Here is a 23,207-nt window from a genome sequence, read left to right as displayed (position 1 = left end):
ATACTTTTTTTTTTTTTGGTATGTGTGCTAATTTGAAAAATACGTTGCCTTCTTTATAATGCACTTCTTCACAGTAGAACATACGTAGGCTGCAGAAGTGGCCCAGTGTTTGGATCGGGCAGTTTGTCAAGGGTGGGGGGCGGGTGATGAAGCGTGGTGGGTGAGGCTTGATGTTGCTTCTAGGCAAATTCTGGCTAGGAGCCTTTGAACACTGGGAAAGTACACGCTTTGGGGGCTATTCACACGATCTAAGAGTTCCAAGCAATTCCTGACGAGAAGGAGCTAAGAATATCAACAAAAGTCTAGAAGACTTAAGCTAGCCTTCTGGCATCCAATGTCAAGTGCTTCATAAATTTAGGGCGACCTTTGGCACAAGTGGGGAATGCCAAAAAAGGGGGTACCACATTAAGGGTCGCTAATTAATCAAATTAGAATAACTTTTTTTTAAATTAGGAATTATTTGTCAAATCTACTCATTCTATCAAAGGGGAACAGGAAGTCCAGACAGCTCAAATGACTTGTCTGCAATCCCAGAGCTGCAAAGAAACACAGCTAATGCTATCAAGGCTTTCATGATTTTCCAGGCAGGCCTTCACCACGTACGAGAAGTCATAAATGCAGCTCGTGTCAACAGAGCTTTACTGGAGCTATTAAAAAACCCACGGTCAGGGGCGCCTGGGTGGCGCAGTCGGTTGAGCGTCCGACTTCAGCCAGGTCACGATCTCGAGGTCCGTGAGTCCGAGCCCCGCGTCAGGCTCTGGGCTGATGGCTCAGAGCCTGGAGCCTGTTTCCGATTCTGTGTCTCCCTCTCTCTCTGCCCCTCCCCCGTTCATGCTCTGTCTCTCTCTGTCCCAAAAAAAAAATAAATAAACGTTGAAAAAAAAATTAAAAAAAAAAAAAAACCCACGGTCATGGCCCAATTCTTAAGGAACCTACAATGTGATATACACAACCCTGATAAACTGTGTCATTGAATGCCTAAAGTTGAGATCTAAACTCACGTATATCTATGCATTTTCCAGCTCGGATGATGGAACCACCTCAGAGGCCAAAGCTTCAGAGCTGGGAGTCACCCTGAACTCTCCCCTCTTCCTCATGCTCACCCCCCTCACCCCCATGCACTGCCAACCCCCAACACACACACACACACCCCAACTGCTCTGCATTCCACTGCACTGACCTGGCTCAACAACTAGGTCAACCTTAAAACAACCTGTCCCTGGACCACAGACCACAGCACCAGTTTCCTGATGGGTTTTATCACCCCAATGGCTATTCTCCACTCGGCTTTGGGGAAGCAATATTTCAGGTCTGCCTTCTCATGGTCTACTGCACAAAGCTTGAGCAAGTTGGCCATGAAACACAATTCCCATCATCTCTGCTTCCCTCTGCAATAGTACCATTCGATTTACTTCTAGCTTCTAGCCTTGGGTACCATAGCACTGACTACTGGCACTCCCTTCCACACCCTCCCCCACTCATGTGGGTTCATCTCTCTATGCCTTTGATTTTCCTGGCTCACCCACTCCAGTCTCCCCAACCTCGACCACTTACATAACTCCAACTCATGCACAAAGTTTTTTTTTTTTAATTATTATTATTTTTAGAGACTGAGCATGCGTGAGGGGGGAGAGAGACTGGAGTGGGGGGGAAGAGAGAGAGAATCTCAAACAGGATCCACGCTGAGCGTGGGCCCTGGGATCATGACCTGGGCCGAAACCAAGAGGAGGATGCTCAACCGACTGAGCCACCCAAGTGCCCCAACAAAGTCTTCATGGCCATACCACCACCACCTCTCCTTAGAAACCTCCCCTGCTGCCATCTATGCTCCCCCACCAATTAGGATCCCCCCTCAGTGCTCCTATATGGCACTGCACCCCTACATTTACTGTATATAATTCTCTGTGCGTGCTCTCCCCCCGGACTCCAGCTCTTTGAAATTGAGAATCACATCTTACTTATCCTTGTATTCTAAATGCCTAGCATGGGGCCAAATGCGTAATAGGTGCTCAGGGTTTATCGGACAAATAGAGAAATAAAGCATTTGTATCCCAGATGATTGCCTTCCCCAAAACTGGACTGTAGTGGGGACTATCATTCTAACCTAAGCAAAAGGAAGCAAACATTCAATTCTATTGTCTGGCTTCTTTTTTTTGGAAACTGCTAGCATGTACATTTTTACTTAACATGCAATATCAAAGGATATGAAACATTTTAAGTGCAACTCTTATAATAATAGTGTGTGGCCCCTAGATACAAGTAAGTCATCCTCTCCTAACTGGAAAGAGTAACGAAATCAGGGGTGGAGGTGGAAAAAGGGAAACGTCATACAGAATACGTACTATTAGGAATTGTAATCTTGGCTTTGCAGGTGCAAAAATCTAGTCACGTGGAGGTCAAATAACTTGCCCAAGGTCCCAGTGCTGTAAGTGTGTAGGAGAATCAAGATTAGAACTCAGATATTTCCCACATTCTTCCCACTGTCCCAAGCTGCCTCAAGCAAAAACATCATCGCGTCGACCTTAGAGATTATCCCACCATCCAAGAATCTATGGTGAATTGTTAAAATGTTCGGTATGTGTGAGATTCACAACCTTGTTTATAATGTATTATATCAAAGCGAATTTCATTATTTCAAATGGCTTGTGTTTGATTTCTTTAGAGAAAAGAAATAAAGAGTCAAAATAAAGATATAAAAATCGTGCCTGTGAGCATTGCTCACCCTTTTAAAGGCTATGGACCATGGCCTCTGGCTCAGAGAAAGCCCCAGATGAATTCTATTTTCCCTTCTCCTTCACCCAGTAGAACACAGCTTTGTAACCGTCCTTCCATTAACTACCTGTTGTTTCTTTCGCCAACCCCATCTCATTTTAAAATATCATTTTTACGAAGGGTAATGTTACATGGTGGAAAACTGTAAAAAATTAATGGATAGAGTTGGCATAAAGAAAATACATTATTTTGATAGTTTTATTATTTTTTCTCCATTACCCACTTGCAGGCTTTTTTGTTTCTATGGATATGTCTCATAGATGGCTCTATTCAAAACAAATCACTTTAACACTTTGATCATTGAGAAATTTAAATCAACACTCTATTTGCTTTTCCACAGGACAAACCCTTCTCTAAAACACATACCTGGATTGCTTTAATATTCGTTTTCTTTTTCTTTAAAAACAATCTGTCAGAAGCTTTCACAGATCATCATATGTAAAATCATCTTAAAGGTTGAATGAGTGTCATTAACCCATTAATCTAGTTTCTGAAAATCCAGCAACCAGTATCTGTTAGACTATGTATTTCTCTCACTGCTTTCTTTTGTTTATCACTGAATCTAATGCCTAAAACAGTGCCTGACACCTAGTAAGTGTTTTAGAAGTCTGGTTCGAGGAGAAAATATTCTCCAGAAATCTGAGCTCTGGCATCTAGGGGTATTTCTCGTGTACTTGCATGTTTCTTCATAGACTATCAGTCGATCAGTTACACTCTAAATTAAACAAAAGAAAAGAGGGAAATCATTGGGATAACACAGAGCGTTCATAGAACCCCAAAGCTGGGCACTCAGGACGTAGAAGGACAAAACATAGACCTGAAGGACTACAGGTTGCTAGGTCATAGGAATTCATAAACACCCTCTCGTGAAGGTGTTCCTCCCAGGAAGAATCTGTTCCCAAACTATTCCCATTTGGGGTCTTTCCACTCAAAGTTCAGCTTCCCAGCCGAGATCACCTAAGTGGCTGAGTTGGGACTGTTTTCAACGCCAGGGATTGGAAGGGGGACAGGAAGTAGACTCAACACGAACATGGGACCCAGCAAGGGTGGCTCCCCCAGAGGAAAGCTCAGGTGTGCTTCCTGAACGAAGACACCAATGACAGACAAAATCAATGGACACCCACCGAGGCTCCAACAGCACAGGGGACGCACTTAGATTCTATCTTCTAACAGGGTGGTTGAATGTTTTTGCATATTAATTGTTGGATCCTGAGGTCTCAAAGTTCATTTTTTCATATACGGTAGCGCGCAGTTCTAGATTATTTTTTTCCAGTTGTACACTCCCCCTCTCATTCTTCTGCCCAATTCCCATGCCCAGTCAAAAGCAACAGGGAACTGAATAATCAATTAAATATAAAGAATGAGTCACTTACATGGGAGGCTGAAGAAGTTGATTTGGCATGAGCAAAACTGTAAAATCATTATATCCTAAGCATAAGATATAAAGTATTCAATTATACTAACTGATGAATACTAATTAGTATACTAATACTAACTGATGAATAATAGTGTTTATTAGAACCTTTTCGTTCATTGTGGATCTCCATTAATAGAATCCAAATGGTACAATTTATGCTCAGGTAAACATGAAAATAGGCAAATCGTTCAAAGAATCCATAAAACAAGACTTAGGGCAAACTGAGAAAAACACTATAGTGTGTGGGATACAGGGAAAAAAAGCAGCTGGTTCTCTTTCAGGGTCCAAAGCTTTGCTCATGCTATTTCCTTTAATAAGTTCTTGCTTTCTCTTTCAACAGCCAGCTTAAATACCTCCTCCTTTTAAAATATTCTCCTTAAAAAAAAAATAGAAACAGAGAGGGAGGAAGGCAAACCATAAGAGACTCTTAAATACACAGAGCAAACTGAACGTTGGTGGAGGCGGCGGGGAAAATGGGGGATGGGCATTGAGGAGGGCACTTGTTGAGATGAGCACTGGGTGTTGTATATAAGAGATGAACCACGGGAATCTACCCCACCAAGAGCACACTGTAAACACTGCATGTTAGCCGGTCTTCAACCTCCATTGTCCACAACCTCCAGATGTTGTTTGACTCAGTTGGCCTCCTGCTTACCCATAAATGGCTCACGCAGCAAGAGCACAATCCTGAGGCAGAAAACATTCCGAGAGATACGTGCCTCGGGAAAACATTTCCCAGGTATCTCCTATAATTTCTACAAATCCCAGATCACATAGCCAGACTTACTCAGCTTCTTGGACGTCTTAGAGTCCCAGCCTCCTTCTTCCCCTTTGACAGAAACACGTGATCAAATATTCTTTGATTTGATTCTGAATCTACAGTGTCTCACCAAGTTTTCAACCAAGGTATTATTTAGGCAGAAATGGCAAAATACCCAGCGCAATGTCTTCCAGTCATTCGCCATTTTCTCTGTTGAAATCCTAAAACCATTAAGAAGACTGTAAGTGCCTCAGTGGTATCCGTATCATCTTTATTTTCTAACTGAGCCCAGTACAGAGACATGTGATATTTCAAGGAGCCAGTCTGGTAGAGTGTTTGAACTATAACATTTGAATGCAACTTAACTAGGAAACAAGTAACTTTTTTTTTTTAACTTTTTATAAAAATTACGAAGTCACTCAGAAACGGTCAAGTTCAAATCCATCAGGATGCTTTTCCCTGGCAAATAATATAACCAGCAATCATAGATTTACTCTCCTTAGAAAGGGCCATAAGTCAGTTGAAGAAATGTATTTATTTATTGTGATACTTCCCTAACATCTTGAAAGCTGTGTGTCTCAGATTCCTTATTTCACCTTTAAAGTTAAAAAGGCCCTACTGCGTGTTGGCAATTAATTATTAGAGTGACTGTTTTATAATGAATCTTTTTTTTCTATTTCTATTTGAAAGTACATGTAATACATGTCATAACTACAGATTTTGAAAAGAACATAGAAACGATTTTTTCTAATACAAACTACTAAAATGAAGCTTGATTGTATCTTTTTGGTTACCGCAGGTGATTCTCCAAACTTCAGGGTAAGGGCGAGTTTGAGACTTTTATGTTCCTCAAGAGGAGGCTGGTTTCAAAACTAGCTGAGAAATCTTGACATAGAAGATGGACATCTTTACTTTCTGTAGACTTTAGGATTGGTATAGCCTTCCATATTTCGGTCTATAATCACGTAACATACCTCCATAGAGGTTAGATTCTGAAAGTGAAACTAAATTTACCCTTGGAAATCCCTTAAGCCACCAGTAACATAGAAGATGTGTGGCTGTATGATCGTGTACAACAGTCTCATGTTGTATATGTTCTAGAATCACAACACATACAGCAAGATGCTCACCCTGTGAGCAGAGTATGGGTGGGGGGCCGCTGAGGGTTACTGAGGGGCTGGCAGATTCAAACCCTCCTCCAACACTTCTCACTCCCAGGAATAAACAAAATTAATGCAGTGGAAGGCAGAATTGGCTACCCTAGTTATTATTGTTATTATTTTTTTTAAGGGCAAACAAGTGAATTTGCTGAAGTTAATAGACATGGATGCAATTCCACTGTATATGCAGGAAGGAAAGGGGTCAGAAAGACTACTCAGCCCACGTATGATCATTTATCTCACACTTTCTAAAGACACTTCAATTCCCCATCAACTTTCCGAATTCTCTTTCGGTTGTATGACTGTAAAACTCCCTTGTAATGAAGTTGGTGAACAAAATAACGAATTACTCTGAGATATTATCATTCCGAATAGGCTTTATGAAATCATTCTATTTTTCTAATGCAAACTCATTTTCTAATACATACATGAAATCCAGTCAATATGGAAAGTTGTAAGAAACTGAAAGTTGTCCAAAATCAAGGTAAGTGTGAAGGACAGACCAGTGGTCAGGAATACAGTAGAGGTCGAGGGATATCCACCGAATATATTATTTGGTGATTTTTTTCTTTAAGCAGGGATTTTGACCGGGCCAGCCTATGTCAGGTTCCCATAGCAGTGCCCAATCAATAAATGTCAGGTGAAGATGTGATGTATCAGAAGGCTCATTCGAGAAGGTTTCGGACTTGGCTGCAAATTTAATGCAATAGTGCAGTCACAATCTAGACGTTACTGTTGTCAAGGATTCCCGTGATATTTTGGTTTCCAAACTTACCAATATTGAAAGTGAAGTATCTCAAGTAAGATGTTTTTTTTGTCTTTGAACAAGTTGAGCAAGAAATACCATTGCCCATTGCATTATAATACATCAAAAAAAATAGAATTATCTGACGTGACATATTCCTTCTCATCATGATGACATCCCACCTTTATTGTGGCACTGTCATTCTTAGGTGACACCTGCTTAGCTTGCAACCAACAGCCCCGTGTGTGCCATGCCACAGCAGATGGCTTGAGGCGTGACGTGTTAATGGCAGTGATTACTTTATGAATAGTGACAGCTGATCGGGGACATAATAAAACAATAGTGGCTGCCATCCTGAAAAAGGTGCTAAGTAGGGGTGACACGTTTAGTGAGGGCTACCCCTCTCTCTTGAACCTCATTATCAATTCCAAAGGGACGTACTGGCCAGCAGGGCAAGGGCAGGTTCAGACACAGAGGAAAGAACACAACCAGCACAAAGATTGCCCTCTGCTCTAATTGGAGTGGGGGAGGTTACCCGGCTTCTAGTGTGCAAGCCATGCAGGTACACGTTAACGTGTCTTCTCAGTTTTACTCCTCGTTCGCCATCCTCTGACCTTGTGGTCTGCTACTCACCGCTTTTAAGAAATCTGGTTCCTACTTTTCTTTCATGCATCATCACCTTGAGCTAAGGTAGAAATCCCCAGGACAGAGTAGACAGAAGTCAACCTTTGTGTCTCATGAAGCTGTGTTTATGAGATCCAACAATATTCTGATCAGCTTTCTATCTTTGACTCGTACCGTTCGGGAAAGAGTAGGTGCAGGAAGTCACAGATAGGTTTCTGTTAAGGGTTATTCATTTAATCCACAATCTGGACGTTAGGAAACACAGCAAGTAAATTGGGAGTCCTTCCTTCTCCTCAAGGAGTATGAGAAAGACCTATACATAAACAGTCAATTATAACCCAGACTGATGATCTTCTGTGTTGAGTATAAAATTAGCGTGGGGGCCAAACGATGTCACCAATTTAAATATATGTGTGTGTGTAAATAAATGTACATATTTATACCGCGTGTGTGTAGTATATATAAATATCAATTTCTATGAAGTTACCTAATAAAACGAACATTCAATATTCCAAGGAGTTTATCCAATCAGAGTGATTTATCCTGGATTACCAACTTGCCTTCTTAAAATAGAGCTTTTTGCTGATTCAAAGGAACGTGAGGTCTTTCATTTTGTACCTGTTCTTTTGAGGCTTCTGATGGGTTTTGCTCTGGCCTTAATTGTTAGCCCCACACACGAAAACATAGTACACATAAAGGCTTGGAATGACCTAAACTAAAAAGCACTATCTACAAAAAACTTTCTACTTCCTTGGTTGAGGAGGTGAAAAGAAACATTGCAATCGATTTAAGGTATTTATCCTTCAGCATCTGAGGAGAATAAAGGGCTGCGTCATTTTCATTTAAGTTCCACGGAGAGCATGACCCACGGGCCTCGAAAGGCCAGCTCATATCATGCCACGTTAACAGGCATCTCTTCTGTACATGGGATCTGCCACCAACAGTCTCTTTCTAAGTCTCAAGACCAAAACTAAGCGAGACTCTTACACTGATTTCATCCTGCCCATTACAGTATCTTTCCAGAGTGACTTTTCTAGAATTACTGTGTTATGTCTGCCCTGGAGACATCTGAAGGTCCTGATATATTCCACTGATTTTAGTTAACCTAGTAATTAGTTTACACAGTTTTATGGAGATTTTACTGCTTTGGAGACGACAGTTTTTCTTCTCAAGATGAGTTTGGATAGTCAGTCATTTCATTTCATGGTTTATGAAGGATCTGATATATTGGTTAAAGATCTTCATTTAAGAATAGAGAAAAAATCCTCTTTCATTAAATGAATGCAATTTTGTGTACATTCTCACTTTCTTTTGTTATTGTTTTAACCCATATCCTGCATGCGATGTTTACGAGGAAAAAGAAAGGGCAGTTTCGATGTATGGCTGAGTCTTATTAAGAATAGCAGGAATTTGGGGGGGCGCCTGGGTGGCGCAGTCGGTTAAGCGTCCGACTTCATCCAGGTCACGATCTCACGGTCCGTGAGTTCGAGCCCCGCGTCGGGCTCTGGGCTGATGGCTCAGAGCCTGGAGCCTGTTTCTGATTCTGTGTCTCCCTCTCTCTCTGCCCCTCGCCCGTTCATGCTCTGTCTCTCTCTGTCCTAAAAAAAAAAAATAAATAAACGTTGAAAAAAAAAAAAAAAAAAGAATAGCAGGAATTTGGGGCACCTGGGTGGCTCAGTTGGTTCAGCGTCCGACTTCAGCTCAGGTCACAATCTCGCGGTCTGGGAGTTCGAGCCCCGTGTCGGGATCTGTGCTGACAGCTCAGAGCCTGGAGCCTACTCTGGATTCTGTGTCTCCCTCTCTCTGCCCCTCCCCCCCCTCAAAATAGTAAACATTAAAAAAAAAACAGAACAGCAGTTTTAAATATAAAATGCAGAGAAATGATTTAATAATTTCCAAGGCTTTGAAAATGTTACACATGGATATATAACAAGTTCACAAAAACCCCACCACGGCTCTGTTAATTCAGGGAACAAATATTTGGTGAGATGTGCCTTCTGTGTTCCTGACACTGTCCCAGGCACTGAGGCATGGCAGTGAAAAATAAAGTCCCTTCTGTCTCAAAGCATACATTCTAGAGGAGGAGAGAAAAAACAAATACGTGAAGAAAGGTAAGTGAATAATTACAAAGAGAGGAGAAAGAATGATGGAGAGACCAAAAAGAAGCCTCGAGGGTGGAGAAAAATGTAAGAAACTTGAATGAGGTGAGGAAAGAGGCCATGCAAAAATTGGGGGGAAGAAGGTTCCAGAAAAAGGAACTAGACAAGCATAAAGGCACTACCCCGAGAAAGAGTTGAATAGTTTTAGGCACGCGTTCATAGCATACTGAGTGAATACCTCAAGATTGCCTTAGAACCTGGATTTCATTAATTCATTGACATTAAAAAATGGGGGAAGTTTCCAACCAAGAGGCAGGAACCATAGACCGTCATGTCATCTATGTATATGAGTGTGTGTAAAATTTCTCAGGCCCAACAACAACAACAACAACAACAAACAAAAAGGACACTTATAGAAACTCTTCTCTCTCTTTTTTAAAAAAGATTTCTGAGGGGCGCCTGGGTGGCGCAGTCGGTTAAGCGTCCGACTTCAGCCAGGTCACGATCTCACGGTCCGTGAGTTCGAGCCCCGCGTCAGGCTCTGGGCTGATGGCTCAGAGCCTGGAGCCTGTTTCCGATTCTGTGTCTCCCTCTCTCTCTGCCCCTCCCCCGTTCATGCTCTGTCTCTCTCTGTCCCAAAAAATAAATAAACGTTGAAAAAAAAATTTAAAAAAATAAAAAATAAAAAAAAAATAAAAAAAAAAAAAAAGATTTCTGAGACCCAGATAGAATAATCCATGTACAAATTACCTCTCAAAACATGACAGAGGTTGTACAGCCAGCTTGCAATGTCAGATTCAAGTGTAGATAAAATGCTTTGATATTGAATTTTAGGAAACAGCTTCATAATCATTCACTTTTTTCCTTTTGCAATTAATTTTTTACTTTAGGAATAGAACATGAATATTGTATTATAAAAACAAACAAACACACCTACAGTTAAAGAAAAAAGATTCTCATTGACCCAAGCAATCTCAGTTCCGTCCCTAGCTCCTCGGAGGTAGAACTACCCTGCATACCTATCTTTCCAGAATTTATGGGATGTTCTTAAATATGTTTATATGAGCCCATGGCAAATATATACCATTGTTTTATTGGCGGTTTTTTTTCATGCAAATGCCATCACGATGCATTGAATATTCTGAAATGTGATTATTTTCTCCCAATATGTTGTTGAGAGCCTGCCTCATTGTTACAAAGAGCCTTAACTTATTCCTTTTAACTGTTCTAGAGTACTCCCTCCCAGAGTATATTTACCCATTCCCTTGTGATGGACACTGAGGTTTTCGCCAAGTTTCTATTGCTGCAAACAACTCTTTTAAAGAAACTTACAATGGTTTTAAAGAACATTACACGGGAAATGCACGTGAGAAAATGTCGCCCTTATGTAGCTACCTTAACCTGCTACCTTTTCTTGCTAGACTTTCCGTCTTCTTCCCTTCCCTCCTCCTCCACCAGGACAAACATTAAACATCACTGAAAGGATGCTCCTGTGGCTCCGTGACACCCAGTCCCGACTCTAGGGTCAAACGGACTTGACTTATTAAGGACCACTCATCACCACCAAGCAAAGCACATGCAAGATTAGAGGCCATCACACTCCAATCTTTGACTTTCACCCTGCGTTGAAGATGATCCTTCAGGAAAACATGTGGTGAAAAGTAGTTTTGTCCCCTGAGCCAATAGAAAATTGGCCCTTGAGGGGACTTGTAAAGGGATTTTGTGAGCCATGATCAGAACAGCATGGGTTCTGACTAGGCATGGGTTTCAGAGTTGTAATAGAAAACATTTATTTGGCTGCAGCTAAACATCCTAACACATGTTAGCATTTGCGGCCAGTATGCTCCCTAATTAAGAATAACGTAAAATCATAGGAAACCCTGTATCTTGTCTTCATCACTTTTCATGTATCTCTATCCCCCCCGGTCTTACCTCTCAAGTATAGCTACCACCAAAAAAAAAAAAAAAGACAAAAAAAAAAAAAAACCAGGTTGATTCAAAAGTCCTGTTTTTCCAACCATGAACAGTGGTGTCATTAACAAGATTAATGCACATTCCAGAACTCAACACCAAGCATTTTCTCCTCCTTAAACAAATGCTGCTATTAAAAACTAATTTAAAAAGAAAAAAAACCTAATAAGCGTGCCCCAAATAAAAGACCTGCACCACGTCATTGGTAAGGTGTCGTCTGTAACTGATGGAAAACTTCAAATTTTTTTTTTTAAGTGCCTTCTCTCTAGGGTTGCCTGAACTGTTGGCCATGGTTGTAGATTTTATCATGTTGGACAGATTTCAAGATGAAGGACAGACCAGGATCTGGTTTTCCTCTTAGGTCCTCCTTAAACTCATGCTAATTTCATCTGAAAATATTTAGAGACATACCTGTGAGTATAAACCATCACTCCCTCATTACACACAACTAGGGATTAGGTGATTGCCACACAGGTAAAGATACGTCTAGTTACTTCGAATTAAGCCTAGAATGTGCATGAGTTGCCCTTAGAAAAACTCTCAATTTACCAGTCGGGGTGTAGGCTTTGACCTCACATGGCCGAACTAATTGCTTCCTTTCCCTACCATCAGGCCAAAATTAAAAATTAAGAAACAATCACTCTGGCACATTGTACATTAACTTTCTCCCTCTGGTTTCTACTCGAGTTTTCCCCCGGCTCTGAAATAGACTCTGAAATGACACCACAGAAGTAAAACCTGGGCCTGAAAAGTGATCTTGAAACATTTTCCATAGGACTTTGTAATGATTTGCAGAATTATTATACTTTTCTTCAAATGAAACGCACAAGCTCCTGCTGCCCCTTTGCTGAGCAAGGCAGTCCTCTTCGACTTTCCCCCTCCTTCCAAATCTATTTATTGCTTGTTGTTCTTGGCCCATTGTCACTTTCCATTTCTCATGATTAGTTCTTTATGATCGTGTGTTTCCTTTTCTTCTCCCCGCCATGGCTGCCGGCCCAGTTCTCTCCGGGCCCTCGAACTTCCCCTTGCTAATGAAGCAAGGGCTGCCTCCCGCCCTGGTTTTTGCCATCCAGCTGTTTCCTTTTTAAAGTATAAACTCATCTTTATTCAGTGAAGTTCCGGGGCCAACCTGACTCCTTTCACAGAACAGTTGATAATCTCACGGGGGATTAAGAAGGTTTGAAGAGAAAGCCATATCTGAGAAGCTTGGGTGTAGGCAGAAGGAAGGTAAACAGAAACTAAGTTCGTTTTTTTCTTTGAAACCTTCTGGAAAAAAAAAGAAAAGAACGAAAAAGGTTTTCCTTAATGTTTTCATCCTTGGGCGGCTCTTGATGGCAAGGTGGTCCTGAGCTTGTCCTCTTGGATGCCCACCCATAACAGCTTCATGGCGTCTTAAACCTCCCGCCATGCCTGCGTCACGGCTTCTGGCCTCTGAGAAAGTAGCCAAGCTAACACCACAAAACTGCATTGTAGGTGATTAGGTGGTGAAGGGTGCCAACCTGAGGGGCAGCCTGCCAAGGCAATTTACTGTAATGCTTTGACTGTGCGAGTAGGTTTAATCCCTCTTCAGTCTCCAACGTGTCCTTGACATCATGGAAATTGCCAGCAAAGTTAATGTCATCAGATGAACCCTGCTAACTCTTTCAGAGAAGGTTCCCTGAACAAAACAACCTGTTTACTTTATAAGCTTTCGGATCCCCCCCCCCCCCGCGCCACCAAATATTTCAAGAAAAATGAATGAGCCCACGGGTATCCTCTTTCAATAGGAGAGTGGCTAATTCTTTTTCTGTATTATAACTGATAAGACCTCATGTGACTGGAGACGTATATTCTACCCAAGCATAAGTTGAATGTATTGTATGAAAGGCCGAGCTGATTAGATAAAGAGGTTTATTTAGCAGCTCAAACAGCTCCGAGTTAAAAAAAATCTCTTTTAAATCTGAGAAACCCTCCCTTCTCTAAAAATATTTTTTTCTGATACAAAATTTCCAATGGAATCATTTTTCACCAGAAATAGAAAAGAAACAAAAACATTTTTAAAAAAGGAAACAGAAAAAGGATTTGTCATCACAAGAAAAAATATTTTGCGACTGCATGCTGATCGATGTTAAGCAGACTTATCTTGGAAATCATTTTGCAATATATCCCAATATCAAATTGAAACTGACACATGTTCTATGTCAATTGATATGTCAAGTTTTTAAGTATATATCAGGTGATGTAACTCCATCTGAAAATAATTATCAGGTGGATAAAAACCAACATCTCCATTGGAAAGAAATGGGATTACAATAAACCGGTACAGGGTGATTTTTCACAAATCACAGTTGAACCTCACTCTAACTCCATAAGGTAAGGCGCTAGAAAGTTAGGGTCTTTGACGAAAAGCCTCAAATTTTTCCAAGATAAACATTTGCTTTGAACTGAGCTTGCATCAGAATACGCATCCTGGATACTGGCACTACAGGCATGTCTCAGAACACTCTCCTGTCTTAGAAGGAAGAAGGCCTAAGCAGGGAGGGCAGATATTGGCTATGACATCGTTTTCTCCAGTCAGCTCCAGTAAAAATAATTCCAGAATCTCCCCAGGAAGAAAGAGCCGCAGCCATCTCCTTTCCTCATCCATGGTTTCACACCCAGGTTTGATGAGCCCAAGTCCTGTAGACAGGAGTCCTACCAGGAAAAAAAAAAAAAAAGGCAGGAAGACGTAGGGCCCAAAGCAAGAGACATGCTCAATTGTGAAATTAATACCTGCCCACCATGCCCACCAGTGTCTTAGCCCCAAGTTCTTCCTGAACCTGGTTTCCATTGCCTGTCTGGCCCTTTCATACCCCCTTGGCTGGCTGATTGCCAGCACCTCAAGTTCTGACTCCCAATGCACTTGATCCCAACCACGGGACTCTGAGACGCTCACTGTGCCTGAGACCGATCCTGACATCTGGATTCTGTTTGTCCGTCTGGCACCCAAAGAAATACTGGCCCGAGGTTTGCTTTGGCCCTACGTGCCCCCCACCCAACCTCACCATCACGCCGGGAGCCAGACAAGGTATGGAGCCCGGGGGCTATAAGCTCACGGGGGCTGTGCCCAAAGTGTAAGCTCTGAGAAATCAGGCAGGTTAAGAAAAGCTATTATAGGGTACTGATAATCTATTTCCACCCCGAATTTGGACCGCTGTAAATCCAACATACCAAAGTGTGGCAAGAACCCAAGACTGTGTCCCGGGGCCCCTCCTCCAAGGAACGGATCAGGGGAAAGAATTGAACAGATATTCCTCAACTGCCTCTGTGTTACCAACAAAAATGTTTAATTCTCTGTTTTTATTTTGAACATAATCTTGTAAGTATAAATGTGCCACTTAAAGCTGATCTCCTAGGGTGCCTGAGTGGTTCAGTCCGTTAAGCGCCTGTCTCTTGATTTCAACTCAGGTCATGATCTCACGGTTGGTAAGATAGGTTCCCCATCAGACTCTGTGCTAACAGCACGGAGCCTGCTTGGGATTCTCTCTCTCCCTCTCTGTCTGCCCCTCTCCTGCTCATACGTGCACTCTCTGTCTCTCTCAAAATAAATAAACATTATTTAAAAATAAAAATAAAGTAGGGTCGCTTGAGTGGCTCAATCGGTTGAGCATCTGACTTTGGCTCAGGTCATGATCTCACAGTCCGTGAGTCGAAGGCTGATAATTTTGTTTTCACTCTCTTCTTTTTTTTTAATTTTTAAAAAATGTTTATTTATTTTTGAGAGAGAGAGAGAGACACAGAGTGTACAGAGAGGAGGGGCAGATGGAGAGGGAGACGGAGAACCAGAAGCAGACTCCAGGCTCTGAGCCATCAGCACAGAGCCTGATGCGGAGCCCAAACCCACAAAGTGTGAGATCGCGACCTGAGCTGAAGCTGGACGCTCGACCCACTGAGCCGCCCAAGTGGCCCTCACTATGCCTTTATTTAAAGAAAGACCTGAAAATGGTAAACTGTTCAGGCCCACAAAACCTAGATCCACTGGTAAGTAAATTATGTATTTACGTCAAGGGAAGGTCAAATTCTGTGCGGACCATAGCTTTGCAGGAGTTCAATTAGAGAGAAGTCCAAGAAGAATTGCCTTGCACACCACATGGAAATATAGGCAGGCGAAAATCAAAACATCTTCTGCCCGCCAGTCAGCACAGTATCAATGCCATGAGTGGGGATTTAACGTTAACAAACCGTCATCCGTCGCGTTAAATCAATGTTGTTAATTTGAATGCTGTGTTTGTCGTTCTTGCTTGAACGCAATCTGTAAATTTGTTCCAGGGTTGGTTGTTTCAGGACCATAAACTTAAGGAGTGTGCCTACGTTCAAGTTCGATTACCTAAGTAATACTAGAATATGAAATAATTTCAATTTAAGAGAAAGCAAGGAAAGGGAGTAGGGGCCTCAGTTCAGAATCCCGACGACAACCACGTAGCCAAAGGATCTAGAATTCCCAGGCACCCCTACCTCTAACATTTCAATCTTGTTTAATCTATTGCTTTGCTGCTACAGAATGAGGCCCTTCCGAAGCAGGAGCGTTTATTTATTCAACACACATTTCTTTCTTTTTTTTTTTTTTCTTTTTTGGGAAAGAACGTGAGCAGGGGAGGGGCAGAAAAAGAATCTCTTTTTCTCTTTTTAAGTTTATTTATTTTGAGAAAGAGAATGAGCATGCATGGGGTAGGGGCAGAGAGAGATAGAGAGAGAATCCCAAGCGGGCTCTGAGCTGTCAGTGCAGAGCCCAATGCTGGTCTCCATCTCGAGAATGGTGAGATCATGCCCTGAGCCAAAATTCCAGAGTTGGACACTTAACCAACTGAGCCACCCAGGCACCCCAGGGAGAGAGCATCTTAAGCAGGCTTCACGCTCAGTGCCGAGCCAGATACGGGGCTCCGTCTCATGGTGGTGAGATCATGACCTGAGCTGAAATCGAGAGTCAGATGCTTAACCAACTGAGCCCCCCAGGTGCCCCAACAAACATTTCTGATCATTTTGTGTGCAGGTCACTGTATTTGAGTCTGAGATGTGGTTATTTGCTATAGCTTCTAAGAAGGATGGGGGGAGGGCATAACATTCTCAAGGTAAAATCACACACACCTAAGTAAAACTAACCTCATTTCTGTGATTTTTATAAATGTTTATAGAATTCCAGGCAATGTGTGAAGTCTGGGAAGATGCTTAAAATTATGCTTTCCTTTAAGATTAAAATAACTTTGGGATTTTTTTTTCTACATAAGTGCCAGAAAATGTTTCATCTTCCATATTCCGATGGGCACGCTCTTCAACCAACTCCCTCTGCAGTTTAACCTCAGAGATACTCTGAGGAAACCAACTAATTTTTAATATTGGGCTAAGCAAAACATAATTAGGAAGGCAAATTTCTGGGGGCTGGGGGAGAATCATCTGGAATATCCCCAAGTCAATTGATGTGATTTTACCACATCTACTGCTTAAGCTTTCCACTCTATTTCTCTCCTTCACAGGTAATCATGAATTGCCTGTAATTAAATAATCCCAGGTAAGTAGCAGCAGGACCGTCCTCCTGAGAATTGCTTCTTGGGTCTCCGTAATAAGCCTAGATCTCTATATACACCACTATTTTTGATACTTGGCATTCTTTCTCTTCTTCATCTGCTTCAAACTTGAGCAGATCTAAGAGCTCTTTCCCTTCGATCTGGAAGGAAGGAAGCTTCTGTTTTATATCTACAACTACATCTGGGCTCAACAGCTGATTTCCGGTACCTTGACCACTTCATCCCCATCCCTCAAGGAATGAGCCCAAAAATGAAAGGTAGTTTGGCTATGGAATATCACAGCTCGACAGAGCCGGTGAGATGAGCTTGTCCAACTGGGTTCAAAGAGGTCACATAAGATTGAAAACATTCCTTTGTCTCCTTGGACAGAAACCTTTTCTTCTTTCCTTTTTATTTTTCATTTTATTTATTTTTAGAGAGAGAGAGAGAGAGAAAGAGCACAAGTGGGAGAGAAGGGCAGAGGGAGGGAGAGAGAGAATCTTAGGCAGGCTCTGCATCCGGTGAGTAGCCCAACGCGGGGCTCAATCCCACAACCGTGAGATCATGACCTGAGCCGAAATCAAGAGTCAGATGCTTAACTGACTGAGCCACCCAGGTGCCCCTACTTGGAGACAAACCTTGACAGGGCCTCAGGAGCTGAATGTTTATTTCTACATTTACCAAATAATTATCGAATCCCCTCTTATAAAAGGCACTAAAGTAACAACGATGTCATCCAAGGAAATATACTTCTTATTCATATTGTTGGTTTATGGAAGCACATTAATCTTCCAAAAGATGCAATCCTTGATTCTTACCTGTGCAGTAAAAGAATGGCTATAAAAAAGGAAAATTGGGTGCCTGTGTGTCTCAACTGGCTAAGCGTCCAACTCATGATCTCAGCTCAGGTCATGATCTCAAGGTCGTGAGATCGAGCCCCAAGTCAGGCTCTGCACTGACAGCACAGAGCTTACTTGGGATTCTCTCCCTCTCTCTCTACCCTCCCCTCACAATAGATCAATATTTTTAAGTAAAAAAAAAATAATAATAATAATAAAGGAAAATCACCTTGCATTAAAATGCCCTTACAAGACGAATCCTCTGTTTAGATTAAGTCAAATCTTTTACCCTCCCGTAAATCAAGTTTTCACTTGGAATTACTCACCGTCCTCTACCTGATTTACCCAGGGTAAAAATTCAAAGATGCAAAACCAAAAACGTCTTCAGTTTGCCATACAACGTGGAACAAAACCAGCACTGAGAGTTGGTTATTTGCCCCTTGATTTTACCCTTCGATTTCTTTTTCTGACATGTTTCTATCATTTTCCAACATGTTTCTATCCTCTATCCCACCACTGTGATCCCTTATCTGGGAACAGGAGCAAGGCACAGTGTCCAGGGATCACCCTGAATAAAACAAGAGTGTTTTTGTTTTTGTTTTTGTTTTTGTTTTTGTTTTTGTTTTTAAACAGAGGAGTACAAGTTACAGTTCCAGGATATCTGAATATAAATTAAAATGCAAATGAGAGTCCCCCATTATTCCTTTTTTAAGGATACCAGCCACTTAAAACGTAGATTTAGACATAGATGGTGTGTGTGTGTGTGTGTGTGTGTGTGTGTGTGTGAGTGTGTGATCCCTTCCTCTGACAAGGTCAAAGTGCTTTCATGCTTTCATATATGAATTTAAAACCATGAAATGCCAGTGCAGCAGAGAATAGTATAAGAGGGAGGACACAGAAGCACCTAAAAGCAAAGTCAAAAAGACAGCTAGATTCAGATCTATTTAACCGCTTAGCAGCTCCATGATCTGGGGCAAAACCCTCCCATTATCTGCTTCTCAGAGCACAGTTATCAAAACTCAGTGGCATGAAAGAACCAAAGCATTGTGTTTGGCATAGAATACGTACTCCATAAGTATTATTGCCACATGGAGGGAGGGGATCTGGGGTGTAAGAGATTAGCTGACTTAGAGTCATTTAGCCCCTGTCTGCACCACCCCAGAATAAATGTTTGCCATGCCCAACAAGGGGTCAGGCAATAGCCTGTTTATCTGCATATTAAGCAACTATTATAAATTTATAAATTTTTTTTCCTGAACAGATTCTTTTTAAGCTATATTATCATCTCCCCAAGACTGCCTTTCTCCTGCAAATGCCCTGACATACACACACACACACACACACACACACACACACACACACACGGCACCATTTACCATTTAATTGCCTGGTGGTTTTAACTTCCTGGAGAGACGAACACAGAGCTAAATATAGCTCTATCCTTCCCAACTAGCAAGCCTTTAAAGGAGCTAAATTGCCTTGCTTTTTACTCCCTCCCCAAACTTGATCCCAAGCTTTATAAAAAAGAAAGACTGAGGGCCTCCTACCATAGAATGTTTAGCAATTGACATGTTGTCCACTGTTTGAGAGGTTTTGTGTACTGGTACTTAATCCTTGTTTCGGTTACAACCCCTGTAGGGAAATTTGAGTCCCGTACACGAGTTCTTCATTTATTTCTGAGCCAAGATAATTCTAGGATTACCACTTAGAAAATTGGGAGAACAGACTTCTGTAGAGTTACCAGGCCGACGGTATCGAGAAAAGGAGCATGTGGACTACCTTTTTGGCGACAAGGTTAGGGATAGGTATTGTGGTTAAATCCCATTAGCAACAATCTTACACTCATTAAGTGAACCCTGGATGCTAACGGAGAAGCCTCCCCCCTCCCCCTCCCCATTTCCTCTCCTGCTCCTAAAGGCAGGCCCCTTCAACACAGTGGATTCCTTGCCCAAGAAATGCCTCTCTGGAGTAGATCACAGAGGCTCCCATGCCAAGTAGCTCCAAAGCCAGAACATACTGCGAGGGACACATGCCATTCTCCAAAATTCTACCAGCACACCCCATTCATAGGCCGTCTCTCTCTCTCTCTTATTTCTTGGGTGACCTTTACGGCCTGGAAAGTATGCCTTTGTGTCAAGGCAAACACACACTATTCTGCAAGCATCGTTGAAGAATTTAAAGATTCTATTAATCTGATGTCTTAATTGTTACTGAGGAGAGGAAACAGGAGTGCCTTTGTTCCCCCAAATGACCACAGGCTTCTAAAAAGTGGCCCACGATGGCGGAGTTTGCATCTCAAATTGCAGGCAGCTCCCTGCACAGTGGAACTTTAGTGTAACTAATTCCCAGACGTTAAAAGGGGCAGAGAAAGAGAGTAACGTTGGGTAAGCCCCCAAGCAAGCAGTATGGGTCCACAGTGGAGTTTTTCCCCCACACCTCCGTTTCTCCTGAAGACACTTTTCAAGTAGTGGTTAACAAATGTGCATTTCAAGACTAGAGGAGCCAACCGGGTTAATAAATGGGGGAACCACACACACAGACACACAATGCTGGACAACATGCAACAAAAGAGAAAGAAGAAATCTCGCAACGGTGAGAAAGAAATAGCAATCAATGTAATTCAAAGAGTACTCTGTGAGCACCTACTATTTAGGAGGCATTGAGAACCCGGACACAGGGGGAAAGAAAGTAAGGTTTAGCTGCTGTCCCCTAAGCGTTTGTTTCCACTAGGAGAGAATACATCAGGTATAGAAATATCTATGACACAGGCTGCCTAGAATCAAGAGGGAGAGAGCGCACCAGCTTGGCTGAGGGAGAGGCATATGGGATTAAAAATAGCTGCATGGAGGGGGGTGGCTTTGGGGTTGGACCTCAAGGACCTGCCAAAACTTGAACTTGACAAAATGGTTGAACATTCTAGTTGAAGAAAATGAAGATGAGCTAAAAGATGGAAGCAGAGAGGTGCGAAGACTTTGGGAGAAACGGTAATATTTTGGATCGAGCGTAGAATGTTTTGGAGCTTGGTGGAAGACGAGATCAGGAAAAAAGTCAGTTGTGGGTGTCTTGAAAAGAAGGGCTTGCGCTTAATTCTGGAGATAAGTAGTTACTGATAGTTACTGAGCCCTGAAATAATATGATCAGAGATGATCATCATGGAAAAAAATACAGTAGCAGGCAAAGCTATGCACTCATTCACTCATTCAACAGACATGAATTTTATACTTACCACGTGCCAATGCCTGGATCAATTTGTTCCAGTCCAGAGGGTTAAATTAGTTAAGTTCGTAACATATATGTTTTAAAAAGCAGGATCTATATAAGACTGGAGAACTTACTGGATGGGACAAATCAGGAAAATGGAAAAATAAGGTGGACCCCGAGGTTTAGGGCCAAAGATGATGGGAGATTGGGGTGGCGGGTACGTGCTGAAATACAGAAGCCAGGAAGATGCTTTGAAGGGTAAGATAAGGCAGGTTCAGAGGTGGAGATGGTCACGGGGCTGGTATAGGAACTGAGGCATTCCTGACTCCTGTTCTGGACTCCCCTGCAGAGAGTATAGCCAGTAGCTGGGGGAATTGGGAGATCTGGCAGAGGACAGAGAAAGGGGAAAGCCAGGAGTTGGAGGAATGCCCATATTAAAAAAGGAAGGAAGGAAGGAAAGAAGGAAGGAAGGAAGGAAGGAAGGAAAGAAGAAAGAAAGGAAGGAAGAAGGAAAGAAAGGAAGGAAGGAAGGAAGGAAGGAAGGAAGGAAGGAAGGAAAAGAAAGAAAAGAAAGAAGGAAGGAAGGAAGGAAGGAAGGAAGGAAGGAAGGAAGGAAGGAAGGAAAGGAAGGAAAGGAAGGAAGGAAGGAAGGAGAAAGAAAGAAAGAAAGAAAGAAAGAAAGAAAGAAAGAAAGAAAGAAAAGAAAAGAAAGAGAAGAAAGAAAGAAGGAAACAGGGCCTTAAAGAGACAGAAGGAACGCCATCTTGAAAGGGGAAGTTGTTTCTAAAATGCTCCAGAAGATGGGAAGGAATGAACAGTGAGCATTTTTCAGTTTGAAACCATTTCTGATGGAAGTTTAAAAGGCCCAGAAGGAATCCATCAAAGCAAGTTTAAAATGTCACACAACCATCCAGGAGATCCCAGGATCCCACTTGGTTGGTGCAATACTGGGAAATGCCCAGAAGTTATATAGCGCATGGGGGTGGTGGGTTTTTCTCCGTCTGGTCGCCCAGGCGGGGCCACCAAATTACAGTATCCTTTACGGACAAGCCTGCATAATGACTATCAACAGCAGAAGATGTGTTTTCCCCAGGGTTCAACCACTCACTGACCAGAGGTGACAAGTGTCACACACACTGTATGTGCACCTTCCAAGTGTTTCTAGATTTGAAAAGAAGCTGAGTTGGCGGATTTGCTCTTTCTCTCTCTCTCTTGAACATCTAGTATGACAAGGTTTTGAGTCTTTCTGAAGCAAACATTGACAGGAATACAGGAGTTTTGAGTCTTCTCCTCAGGGCGGGACGGAGGCTGAGTCCCGGGCAGAATGAACTCTGCAAAACCCTGTTTGAGGTTGGCAGCGGGAGTGGTACTTGGAATTTATCAAGACAGGCTGGGAGTTGAAAAAAATTGCAGTGCAGGTGCCTTACCTTTCCTTCCACCGGCTACTTTTCCCCCATCGCCTGCCGCCTACGAGTTTATTTACTGAGTCAATTAACAAAAGATAACCTCCCATGGTGCAACCATCAATAAATCAATCGTGTTAATACTATCTTGGAATGTCCCCCACTATTGACTTTCATATTGTTTACATTAGACACTTGAGAAAGCCGGAGCTCTTCAGCCAGCTTGTTTCGGCCGTAATGGATTCTGGAGGGGCCATTAATACATAGAACTCTCTCGACAAAATATTTCAGTTTCTCTGAGGTTCACCTGCTCGCCGAACATTGGCAGGGCCCTCTCCTTTCTCCCGGCTGCAACATCCTACAGATTCTGGAAAATACTGAGGAAGGCAAACACTTCTGAGCAGTAATGGAACAGTCACTTTGGGCACACCTACCTCTTTGTGATTTGAATAATCTATTTCCACCCACCCCAGCCCCCCACTGTCAACAACCCTCAACAATCTAGGGAATCAAATTAATCTTCAATTATGTGAAAGAATTTCAGGAACGAACATGGCTCAAGTTACCAAGTAACTTGCTGTTGTGAACAGATTCGTACTGGAAGCAGCCTGAATGCAGGGACTTTTCAAGATCTTTTTCTCCCTCACTTAATAATAAGGGAAATCTTTCCAACCGGTGATAATCTCGCCACAGGGAA

General features: G+C 42.3%; 1 long non-coding RNA gene across 1 annotated transcript in view; it reads left to right on the top strand.

The window, feature by feature from the left end:
• LOC147580397 (uncharacterized) overlaps positions 1–23,207 on the top strand; it is a 182,852-nt gene that overhangs the window by 156,634 nt on the left and 3,011 nt on the right. The gene's annotated exons all lie outside the window — the stretch shown is intronic.

This window comes from Puma concolor, chromosome B3 (assembly GCF_028749965.1).
Source record: "Puma concolor isolate L17-30 chromosome B3, mPumCon1.1.hap2, whole genome shotgun sequence".
NCBI lineage: Eukaryota > Metazoa > Chordata > Mammalia > Carnivora > Felidae > Puma > Puma concolor.
The sequence above is the reverse complement of the archived record's forward strand: the minus strand, read 5'-3'. Positions and strand labels throughout refer to the sequence as shown.